The following is a 12,743-nucleotide window of genomic DNA, read 5'->3' as shown; positions in this document are numbered from 1 at the left end:
AGATAATTTTTTAATGCCCCTCTATATGCCATGCAGGAAGACACAACCAAAGCACTACAACAGATCCAACCTCTGTTTCAAAACCTCATAAGAAGGAGACTCCACTGATCTCCAAGGGAGTGTGTTCCATCATCAAACAGCTCTTACTGCCAGAAAGTTCCTTCTAATGTTGAGCTGGAATCTCTTTTCCTATGGCTTGAACCCACTGCTCTGTGTCCTAGTCTCTGGAGCAGCAGAAAATAAATTTTACCTAATAGTTAGTTTTATCTAATACTTAGTGTGTGTGTGTGTGTGGGGGGGGGGGGGGGGGGTGGTCAGGTTTGACAAATAATAGCGACAGTTGTTAATTTTTAAAAAGCAACCATAATAATAGTAACCATATTATATAGGAGACAGGGAAGCCAAAGTGGTTTGCCAGTACTCTGCTTCTATATACAGTACACTATAAAACCTTCTTCGACCTGGTGCTCTCCAGATGATTTTGGATTGCAACTGCCATCAACCCCACCTAACATGACCAGTGGTGAAGTATCATGGGAGCTGAAGCCAAAACCATCTAGAGGAGACCAGGCAGGGAAAATCTACCTCAGATTAACTTTAGACATGCCCCAGAATTCACTATAATATTAATGTGGATTTTTTTTTAATGTGGGAAGGATGCTGGGTGTTATAGACCAGTATGTCTGGAGGGAGTCAGATTGGGAAAGACTGCTTTCTACACTACACAAGAAGACGGAAGGAAATATCTCCAACAGCCCAAAGATGTTGATTGATCAGATTGTGAGTTTGAACAAAACCCAGCCTGAAACTCTTTAGAAGGGAAAAGAGATTAGATCAGTTTCACTACAAGCGAATACACAGTTCCAGTGTGCTGGGCTGGGGTAGTTCAGGGTGGTTCAATGTGCCCCTCTGTGCATTGCACCTCCCCGCCCCCCGCTCCATCCCATCCCAACACACAGAGGCTGTGTACTGGCTTGTAGGAATCGTCAGCCCTCGAAGTAAATGTCAGAACTGTAGAATGGAAAAAAACATAGCTGTGTGGGTTTGGTCACTATGCTAGTTAACAAGGTAAGGGTGCATGCAGCTTTGGAAGAGATAATTCTCCTTTAGACCTTCCTATTGCTTCACTGTCTGATAAGCACCTGGAGCAGTTCTGCTGAAACACCCGGAATTTCAGTACATACCAGTGTAAAAGGATGATGGAAATGGTCAGACTTGTATATATGTACATGTACGGGGGATGGAGGGAGAGCGGTAAGAATAGGGGATCTATTGTTCAACATGCCGTACAGCTTCTGTTGACATTTTCCAAAGCCAGCCCAACCCTTTGCAAGGGTGGCTACCACAAAGGTCTGCAAAGCTACCCTTTCATATTGGTCTGAAGGGTCTGAATAGACTTCAGATAGTTTTATGGAGGGTGTTGATGATCAGCTGATGAGCAGGAGACATTCCCTTCTTTTCAAGGTTAGGGAGCCTGGTGCCTCTTCAGGGCTTGAGACTCCTTTCCCCCTGGCACTGACCTTGTAAGTAACATAATCAACAGTGCCTGGAAAACTGATCAAAAGCCCAGTTTTGTTAGGATATCCACTACTAGGCTGTGCTAAGTTGGAGATGGCAAAATGAGGGCACTGCCCCTACAAATGGGAATCCTCCTCCCCAAATTAAATGTTCCCCCAGTTCTCAAATCCCTAGTGTTGCAATGAGGGAGACATTCAAAATCAGTCACATCTGAGGGGTTTTGTACCGGATGTTTTGTCTTTTATGTTTTTGTTTGTTTGTCTGAGGGTGGGTATAAGATTAAGTAAGACTATGGATGATCTACAATTAGTGTTTATGTATATATAGTATGTAAAGATTATTTTAATAATAATTTTAAAAAAACCAAAATCAGTCACATCTAGAGCTCTTACATATGCTGTGTTCACATTTCCTTGGTCACTTTGCCTGCCACTTTTCTTCTAATGCTTAACTGCACTTCTAAATGCACTGCTGACGTTTTAAGTTACTCCAATGCTAGATATTTGGGGAGTGAAGGAGAATTTCATGAAGGGGTGGGCAGAATTCTTACTGGGGGGGAGGCAATGCCCTTGTGTAGCTACACTCTGTTGCCTGGGGTGAGACAATCTGAAGCGTAAGAGCAATACAAGGAGGAAGTGCCTTGTGTGGTGAATAAATAACCAACTCTTTGTTATGCCAATAGTTACGGTTCTGGTAACTACCCACCTGCAGAAGAAACAACAATAAAATTAGTAGAGGATCCTAGGAGCTAGTGGAGACTCAGGAAACAAGAAAAGCTTGCCTTTCTAGAGGGGCTCTGATTATATCCACTCTCTGTTCCACATCCATTGCCTTGTCTTCTTATTCAAAAAACTAAAATCTGTCAGGGTTTCCATTCTTTGGAATCTGGTGCAGCATATCCATGGAGCTCCCTATCATGAAAGAAAAAATGGAGGCACTCTTAGTCTCACTGGATGCAGCCGCAATGGGGGAAGTAACCCAGGGCTATAAAATGAAGCTGGTGAAGCAGTCCCAATCTCAGAGCATTAGGAAGAACCACAGCTGACAAAAAGCTAGAATCCTATGGGTGACTTATGCTGGTGAAACTATCAGTTGTGCTAACATAAGCACTTTCTCAGATAGTGCATAGTGGCAGCAGGGGGGTAGGCTGACAGAAAATGCCATCGCCATCAGGACAGGAATCTGGCCTGTAGGCTCTGGAGCTCTTGGAAGTTGTCAGGGAACCGTCATCATTTGATGGAGTTGGATTTTGCTGCTGTCCCTGACCAATGCCTGTCCCTGGCTCAATGCTATGGAATTCTGGGAATTGTAGTCTGTTGTGGCATCAGAGCACTATGACAAAGATGGCTAAATGTCTCACAAAACTACAATTCCAAGAATTCCATAACATTGACCCATGCAGTTAAAGTGGTATCAAACTGGATTATTTCTGCAGTGCAGATACAGCCCTAGTCACATCAATCCACAGGCCTTAGTGTCTCAGCAGCACCAGAGACAAAGCTACAAGGTAATAAAAACTGAAGCTGATAGGGAAATTAAGCAACTGTGTAAGCTTAGCATATAGCAAGGGTCAAGGTTGTTCCTTTTGTTTCAGATAGTTAATAAGGTAGGTTTTCAGGTAAACAGATGCAATAAAGTAAGAAAGCCAGCAAGGCTGCAGGGAGTATTCAGTTAGACTGCAACTGTTTTTGCTGTGTGGATTAAAGTAATGGGTGTGTGCTTGGAGCTCTCAGCTCTGTCTCCGAGGAAACAAGTTTGTTCCCTTGAGACCAAGGTAGCTGAAAGAAGCAGAGAGGTTAACAAATAATACCTTCAGGGATGTGATAGCAGCGTCTCACCCTCAGAATGACTGACAACCATTCTTCAGTAAGGAAAATGAAGACATATCTCAGAGGAAAAGGGAAATGATCACTTAGAAGGGTATCATGCATTGATGGAAGAGCAGATGCCTTCTCAAGTCAAAGATATGCTTCCAGGGGATAGGAGAAGAATGTTGTAAGAATGTGCTTTCATTTACTTCTATGGATTGGATAAACAAATGGACATGAAAAAGATAAAATTTCTAGATACTCCAGACAGGTGTGCTCTACATTATGGAACCAAACAGAAGGGAGAGAACCTAGGGGGCCATTCAGACTACAAAAAAAAACCCGGGTTTCAAACCGATTCTTTCACGTGAAATTCATATTGGATCCGAATCCTTCACAATCCATGTCAGAGCTTGCATAAGGAAATGCCCCTTACCCCGGGGTATCCAGATTCGGGCTAAAATTCATCTTTTCCCAAAAGATTTGGGTTGCCCGAAATTTCAACTTGCCCTCGATCATGATCGGGGCAAATTAGGGAGGGATTAGGGTCAGGGGGCGGGCAGAGGTCAGAGCATTCCCTCCCATCATCAGAAGGGAGGGGGAGGAGGAGGAGGAGGTGGTGGAAAGAGCCGAAAAAAGGGGAATCGCTGGATGCAAAGGGTGACAGGAGAAAGGGGGAAATCAGGGGTGACTTTTGGGCTGCAGAAGGTTGTCAGGGAGAGGTGGAGGGTGGAGAAAGTGATGAAGGAGGAGGAGGAGGAGGAGAAAGGGGCCGTGGGAGGAAGGGAGCCATGGAGGGGATCCTAAAACGGAGTAGGAGGAGGAGGATGAAGGAGCTGGGGGAAAGGGTCAATGGGCATCCCCGAGGAAGGAGAGGGTCTGAAGGGAGGAGGAGGAGGAGGAGGAGGAGGAGGATTTCCAGGGGGAATTGGGTTGTGGGGCTGCGCTGGGGCATGTAGGGAAATCAGGTTGCTTGTTCTACTTTCATTCCCTCTTGCTCCTGGATTATTGTCAGAGGGAGGTGGGGGGTGGTGGAGAAAGCTGAAAGGGAGGTGAGGGTCGGAAGGAAGGAGTATTGCCCAGGGAAGTAGGGCTGTGGGTCCAAGATGGGGCATGTAGGGAAATCAGCCTCTTTTGACAACTTATGAGCATTATTTTTTGGGTGCTTGCTTATTCTACTTTCCTCTTGCTCCTGGATTATTATTATTCTAATTATTTGTGTTATATGAGGATGCTACAGGAATGCCTGCGCTGCATTTCCCTTTTATTCCCAATTCATTCCATGGGTCTACTTTAGTTGGAACTGACAGGTCACACTCTCTCAGCCTCAGTGGAAGGCAATGGCAAAGCTCCTCTAGCAGGAGGAAAAGGGTCAGGTCAGGTCAGGTCAAAGGCAGGGCATGAACGGAGCTCACATCAGGCACCCCCTCCCCTTTCATATTTTTTAAAAATTATTTTTGACCAAATATGCGCATGATTTTTTTTCTTGAGGCAGATAGAGCAGGGCTAGCAGCTTGTGCACTTTCCCTATTCTCTGCTCGCTTCCAGCAATGGGGAAATTTTGCGAATGCAAATGTTACAATCCTACAATGCGAATGTTACATTTTTGCTCTTGTCAATTAGACAAATGATACATGCTTTTACTACTGAATTTAGAGGCAGCCCTGAATTGCTTTTAAAGACAAACAAAAAAAGGAATGCATGGCAATTGCATCCTTTTCTGGCATTTCTGAGGTGAGGAATTTATTATTATTATTATTATTATTATTATTATTACTATTATTTCATGTGTAAGAGGCATTCTGGGGGGCAAGGAGTGGGGGATGCATTAGCTTGCATGGGATTGAAAATGGGGACAGGGGCAGATCTGACCCAAATGCCCACACATACACACAACACACAAAAAAGAGGTTTTAAAAAAATTGACACTTTGGAGCATTTTGTTCATGGCTCTTTAAAAAAAAGGAGGGGGGAGGACACCTCCGATGCCCCTGCAAAACATCACCATGACGATCGCTTGATTGACAGCAGGCACCTTCACAGCAGGCACAGAATGCATTCGATTTAAAATGCCCCTCTTTTTGTAGTGGGAACTTGCTAACAGAGAGATTCAGGGGAGGGGCATCCGAATCACCCCAGTTCCTTCCAGTTTTTTGATGCCAGTCTGAATGGGGCCTTGGATTTAATTTTAAGTTGCACCTGTGACCCAGAGTAAGATGTAAGTGTTATGAAGCCAGTTGAAAGCAACAGCCAGAATGCTTTCAAATTGAATACATACAGTAAGTAAGTGAAAAAATGCAGACCTAACCAAACCAATTAGATTGGATTTCAATATCTTTTAAAAATGGAAATTGGTAAAAGTGGACTTGGAAGTGAAAGTCAAGATGCTCAGATCTCCAGAACACTTAGGTGTGTAACTCGAAATCACAATAATAGGAGATCCGCTAGAATATATAGTGAATATCTAAAAAGCTCCCTTGGAATGGGAATAGGCCATTGTACTGTAATGTCAAGGAAGGTGTCAGAGTCAGAAAAACTGCTTCCTTAAGAAAAGTGAAATCTTGATGGAACAAGGACAAAAAAATGTACAGAAGAAAGGCAAGCAGGTTTGAAAAAAAAAAAAAAGGATTTTGAGGAGCATGTTGCTGACAGCATTAAGGCTAACAATAAACATTACTTTTAAATACACCTGGAGCAACTAATGCCACAAATTAGTAGTTGGACCCTTGGATGGCAACAGAGTTTAAAGAGCAATGAAAGAGAATAAGGGGACCGCAGAGAAACTGGCTGACTTTTTTGTGTCTGTCTTCACTGGACAGGATATAGGGCAGATACCTATGCCTAAACTAACATTGTCAGAAAGGGAGTGAGCTAAAGAAAATACTAGTGATAAAAGATGGCATTTTGGCCTTATTGACAGATTGAAAACAAGCAAACCACACCTGAGATTCTTAAACAACTCAAAGGTGATGTTCCTTTCTTGTAACAAAATCATGTGATCAGTCCCTAAAACATTTTCTGGAGCAAAAGTTTAGGAAGTGTGGCACCAACTTTTTAAAAGGGATCCAGGAGAGATATATGGAATTACACACTGGTTAGCTCAATGGCTGATCTTGATAAAGTAATGGAAAGCATTATTAAACATAAAATTATAAGGCATACTGACATCTTGCTGTAGAAGAATCAGGATGATTGTATTTAAAGATTTGACTTTATCTCTAGCCCTGTAGAGTTCTTAGAGAGTGCCAATCAGCATGTGAATGGGAATAATTGGGTAAATTGTTTACTTGGACTTTCAGAATTATCTTGACAAAATCCGTCACTTCTGAGCAAACTTAAGTCATGGGATAAGACAAGAAACCTTATTTTGATCCAGATGATGATGATGATAAAACAGGAAGCAAAAAATGAAAATACATGGACAGCTCTTAACGTGGAAGGATGTAACAGTCGAATTTTGCAAGGACCAGTGTTTTTTAACTCGCTCCTAAATATGGTGAGAAGTATGATGGCCCAGTTTGCTGTCAACAGCAAATTATTTAGGATAACAGAAAAGAGAATAGTGAAACAGATTTTCACGCTTTAAACTGAGAGGAGTGTTAAAATGACAAATGTAGTTTGTTGCAACCCCATGATACGTGATGCCTTAGGGGCGCCATAATTTGGAAATGATTTTAAAGGCACCCAACAACAATAAAGTTCATTGTAAATATGTATACAGTGGTACCTCGGGTTACGAAATTAATTCGTTCCGCGGCTAATTTCGTAACCCGAAAAACCTTCGTAAGCCGAAACAATAAATCCCTATGGGATTTTTTCGTATCCCGAAAAATTCGTAAGCTGGGTAATTCGTATCCCGGGGTACCACTGTACAGTAATAAACATTGAGGCAAAACACTCGTACAGCTTATTTACACTGTACCACTATGATTGCTCTTTAACTGCCACAGTAACATACTATGGAATCCTGGAGTTTGTGGTTAGATCAGGACCACTATAAAGCTCTCTGGCAGAGAATACTAAATACTCACTAACTCACCCTTTTTTCTAAAAAGATTCAAATTTTGTAATTTTGCAAAATGTTTCAGATTCTTGAGCCTTTTGATCATCTTTTTCTACACTTTCTCCAGCTCTACTTATATTTTGACCAGACGTCTGCACTGTAATCCAAAACTGGTTGTATTGTATCCTAAGGTTGGTTGTATAAAGGTATGCTTGTTTTTGCAAGTTTTTCCCCAGCTCCTTTCCTAATGATCTCTAAGACAAAAATGGATTTTTGGGGGGTCATTTGTACAACTGTGTGGATTGAAATTTTAATCAAATTATCCACCATAAACCAAGATTTATTTATTTATTTTTGAGAAATCATGGTCACTTCCAACCTCATCAGCATATATGTGAAATGAAGGAGGCTTCCACAGTACACAATTATGGTATTTTGATTTCACTTTAATTTCTGTTGCTGTATACTATGGAAAACCTGGATTGATAATCTGGTCAGAAGCCCCAGAGGAGCTCCATGGCTGAGGATTCTAAAGAGCCCTCCCTAAGATGCCAATCACAGGATCCCATAGGATGAAACTTTGGGAGTTAAAGTGGAATCTTATCACAGAATTAGTTTATATTGAATAACAAACTTCATAGAACACCTGATTAAAATCTTTTTTCAGAAATCAACAAAAGGTAGATGTGGAGATCCAAACATACATTGTTATTATCAAGCAATAAAAATAGTCATATCAAAAATGGTGCAATTCAAATTAGCAATAATGGAACAACATACCAATGGGAATCATTTATGGGAATTAATTTGGTACAAACTCAAAATATATATTCCCAGTCCAAAGATATTATCTTTTACAAAATCTGTCTTCAAAGGCTGGAAGATATTTGCTGCGATTTTCGCCTCAGGTTTTTCTCCACTGACATCTATTACTACTAACAACTCTGCAAATGAAGAATTGTGTAGAACTGTTACCAACTCATTCTGGGAAAAGGTGCCAAAGGCAAATACTTAGATTAAAGGGGAAAAAAACATATTTTCAAATAAAGAACTATTCATGTCAGAGAATATGCACATTTCCTTCTATCTTGCTTCTTTCAAAGCAGACACATAGCAGAATAATGGCAAGAAAGGGGGCTATGTGAAGTTATATAAACTTTGAAATCTTTTTAATAAAGTAAAACTCAAGTAATTTAATCACTAAAGTTTATTTAATACTTTCTTCCAAACACAACCTCCAAATGATCTACAGACTGACCAGGAAAATCCAGCAAATGCTACACTCAAGGAAGAACAGGAGAGACCCTCTCACGGCCGCAGGAGCTTACTGCATACCATGCAGCTGTGGACAAGACTACATATGGACCATCAAACACAGCACAAATCAAGAAACACAAGAGACACTGCAGACTGGATTAGCCAGAAAAATCAGCAGTAGCAAAAGACATTATAAACCATCCGGGCATAAAATGCTATTTGAAAACACTGAAATTCTGGACCATGCCAACAACTACTGGGTCAGAATGCACAGGGAAGCCATTGAAATCCACAGGCATCTGGACAACTTCAACAGAAAAGAAGAAATACTGAACATAAACAAGGTTTGGCTACCAGTCCTGAATAGCACCAAAAGCAAGACTCAAAACAAGCAAATGAACACCACCCAGGCTCAAGGGGTTTCTCCACAGACAATGGATTACCAGTTAAATAGACACAAATCCCCCTTGCATATCCTCCACACAATACCTCTTTAGGCTGTGACATTCAAGACAGTATAACACACAAACAAACTCCACTGTTAACATGTAAAAAACACACTTCCTCCCAAACAAGGGTCCCACAGGTGTATATACTCCACACACTTCTATGCCATCACCCTCTGAAGAAGCCAGCCACAGTTGCAGGTGAAACATCAGGAATAAATTCTTCCAAACAACGGCCACATAGCCCATAGCCCAAAAAACCCACAATAAACAATATAATCTTTCCCTTTTCTCCCCATCCTCTTTTGTTCTCTATGTTTATTTTAATTTTTCCTTTATTTTTCCTGCCTTATGCCCACTCATCTCCCCCCAGAAGGAAAAAAAACTTTTTCTCCTGAGTGTTTCTCTCTTTCCCCATCCAAGCTTTCACATTTCTAGTTGTGATAACAAAAAAGCAACATCCTCCAAATTCATGCATATTTTACTGGGGCTTTGTTGTCACAAATCTTATTTTGAACCAAAGGTATGCTGCCACCTCATGGGCCAGAGAAGAGCACTGCACTCCTGCCAGGAGATTATGGAAGCCTGCTGAAGAACTTGCTTGACCTTTGTGTGTCAGTGATCTGTAGGGCTTCCAGGTCTCAGGGCTTAGCCCTTCTTCTTCAGTCCTCAAGGGAAGGGGGATGAATCACAGGGAGAGCCACAAAAAGTGTGTGCATGTGTGTCCCTAATTTTTTGATGTGTTTTTTATTTGAATACCATCCTCTATGCATCTGTGGTTGATGCTGAAGGTATCGTGCCTGATTATATTGCCAGGGGCTGCCCTTTGTAACATCATCCTTGTGACCTCATGAGCCTCACCCAGTGACATCACAAGGGATTGATCTTTGGGTTTCTGTTTTTGGCCTTGAAATTTCAGTGCCTGGGATAGTCCTGACTTCACAACTGTGGTGATATATCATTAAAGGTAAAATTATTCCCCTTTGACATGATTGTCAAGTCATGTCTGACTGTAGGGGGCAGTACTCATCTCCTTTACTAAGCCAAGGGAGCCAGCGTTGTCAAAGATGACTCTGTGGCCATGTGGCCAGCATGACTAAATGCCAAGGCGCATGGAACGCTGTTACCTTCCCAACAAAGTGGTACCTATTTATCAACTTGCACTTTTACATGCTAGATTGGCAGAAGCTGGGACTAGTGATAGGAGCTCACTCTGTCCCACAGAGCTTGGGTCTCGAACTGCCAGTCTGCTGAACTTATATTAGTGCCTATGAATTCACCCAAGACATTGAAGTAATCAGGGCAAGGTTTTCTTCCCCACCTTAAAAATGTCTCCCGGTGTAGGGGTAGGGAAGTTCAAGCTTGTGGGATCACCTCTGATTTATTGTTAACTACCTCACCCCATCTACCAAATGAGGCTTGATCCAGAAAACAGACACTTCAGCTGTTGCCACACTGAAGAGTCAGTGCAGTTTGACACCAGATTAACTGTCAGGGCCCAATGGTGTGGAATCATGGGATTTGTTGTGGCACCAGAGCTCTCTGACAGAGAAGGCTAACTATCTAATACAACTACAAATCCCTGAATTCCCCGTCTTTGAACCATGGCTGTTAAAGCAGTGTCAAACCCTTCTGCCCACTCCCAATTTTTGTTTTATAAGCAGTCAATTTTCACAAGCCTGTCAGAATAAAAAGTCTTCACCTGCCAACAAGGAGAAGGAGAATCTAGCCTCACTTGGAAGAGAGTTCCCGAGCCTTGGAGCATCCATGGAGAAGGTCCTCCCAACTGTCCCAAGCAGCTGAGTCTGTTAGAGTAGTAGGAACAAGATATGGGCTTCCCATGAAGATCTCAGAACCTGGGCAGGCTTGTACGGGAGAATGTAGTACCTCAGTGTGGATCAAATTTGTATAGGGCTTTATAGGCTATCACCAACACTTCATATCCTTCAACTGCCTCAATTTGGAAAGGGACAGTTGAACGGTGTGAAGTGTTGGTGATAATCTATAAAGCCCTATACAAATTTGATCCACTCTAAGGGACTACAATCTCTGTCAACCCACATAATCTGTCAGCCCACTTTTCAGCTGCTTTTAAAAGGTCTCCTCCTCCCACTTTCCCTTTTTGTCCTCAGCTTACTTCAGTTACTGTAAACCTCAATTCAAAATGTGAAAGTATTTTGCACTCAATTAACTCAACAGAGCAGGAGTGGAGAGGAAGAGGCTGAATCATGCCCTTCCCAGTAGGCTCAGGCAAAGGCAAACTGCTGCAGTCTCTCTTAGTTTGTCTGTTCTTCCTCACTAAAAACTTTTTCTATCTTCACCACAATATGATGTTACTTGGCAATACCTGTCCCAGTTTTCATCTATGAAATGATGGTGTCTATAATATGTTGAATTGTACCCATATATTTGTTGATGGACAGTGTCAAGGACCCTGTTCTCCCTTCATATATTAGGATGCTATCAAACAGAAGACTGACATGTGGCTACCCTTCAAATACAGGACTGTCATATATAAAAAGGGCACATGTCTACGCAGTGGCTCAACTATGGTTGGTGTCATCCAGTGTGGTAACTCATGGTGTCAACCCTGACATTGACTTCCCCTCATCCCACACCATACAGTATCCTTAGTAATGTTTTTGTACTAATGTTACTCATAAATCATAATTCCCATAGATCTCTGATCTGATTGCAATAGTTGTAACATAAATAACTAACAAAATTAAGTGAAAATTTGGTAAAATGTTGTTTTCAAAGAAAACATAATTTTAAAAGAATATTTTTAATATATTTTTGTGTTTTATTTGTTTTATAACAATACAAAACAAACAATTAATACACAAATAACAAATAGCCTTGGAAGTCTATATGTAAACTTGCATAATAGCTTTCTTTTGTGGGGTAACAGCAGTAACAAAGTCCTAAAGACATCACTCAGATTCACTAGTTGATCAAGTTGGGATCAAAGTATCTTTCCAAAGAATAGCTTGATGAGTAGGAGGTCCAATAGCAAATGAGTTGGTGCTGATGTAATCAATAAACACTGACCAATCATCAAAAAATGTGTCTGGTTTCTTTTGTCCGTTACTGAGTCAAAAAGTATAAGAAAGCTTTTCCAATAACCAAGTGTCCCAAACTCTTTCCCACCAGTCGCTTATTAGTATATTCCCTGTTTTCCAGCTTCTCTCAATTATATTCCTGAGATGAGTAATGTGATAACGATGTTTTAGACAAGTGTTCTTTTTACAGTAAATTGACAAGAGGAGAAGGCCCAGACAGAAGGTTACAGTTTGTTTCACAATAAGAGAGATCTACATCAGTATTGCATTCCAAAAATCTTTAACCTTGGCACAGTCCAACTACATGTGTTCAAAGGAGCCTAAAGTGTCACAGCCTCTCCAACACTTTAGAGAGATGTTTTTCATCATCCAGGACAGTTTCATAGAATCATAGAATTATAGAGTTGGAAGAGACCATAAGGGCCATCCAGTCCAACCCCCTGCCATGCAGGAAATCTAAATCAAATCATCCCTGACAGATGGCCATCCAGCCTTTGCTTAAAGACTTCCAAGGAGGGAGACTCCACCATACTCCTAGGGAGTGTGTTCCACTGTCAAACACTGTCAGGAAGTTCCTCCTAATGTTGAGGTGGAATCTCTTTTCCTGTAGCTTGCATCCATTGTTATGGGTCCTGTTCTCTGGAACAGC

This window comes from Sceloporus undulatus, chromosome 2 (assembly GCF_019175285.1).
Source record: "Sceloporus undulatus isolate JIND9_A2432 ecotype Alabama chromosome 2, SceUnd_v1.1, whole genome shotgun sequence".
NCBI classification, from domain to species: Eukaryota; Metazoa; Chordata; class Lepidosauria; order Squamata; family Phrynosomatidae; genus Sceloporus; species Sceloporus undulatus.
The sequence above is the reverse complement of the archived record's forward strand: the minus strand, read 5'-3'. Positions refer to the sequence as shown.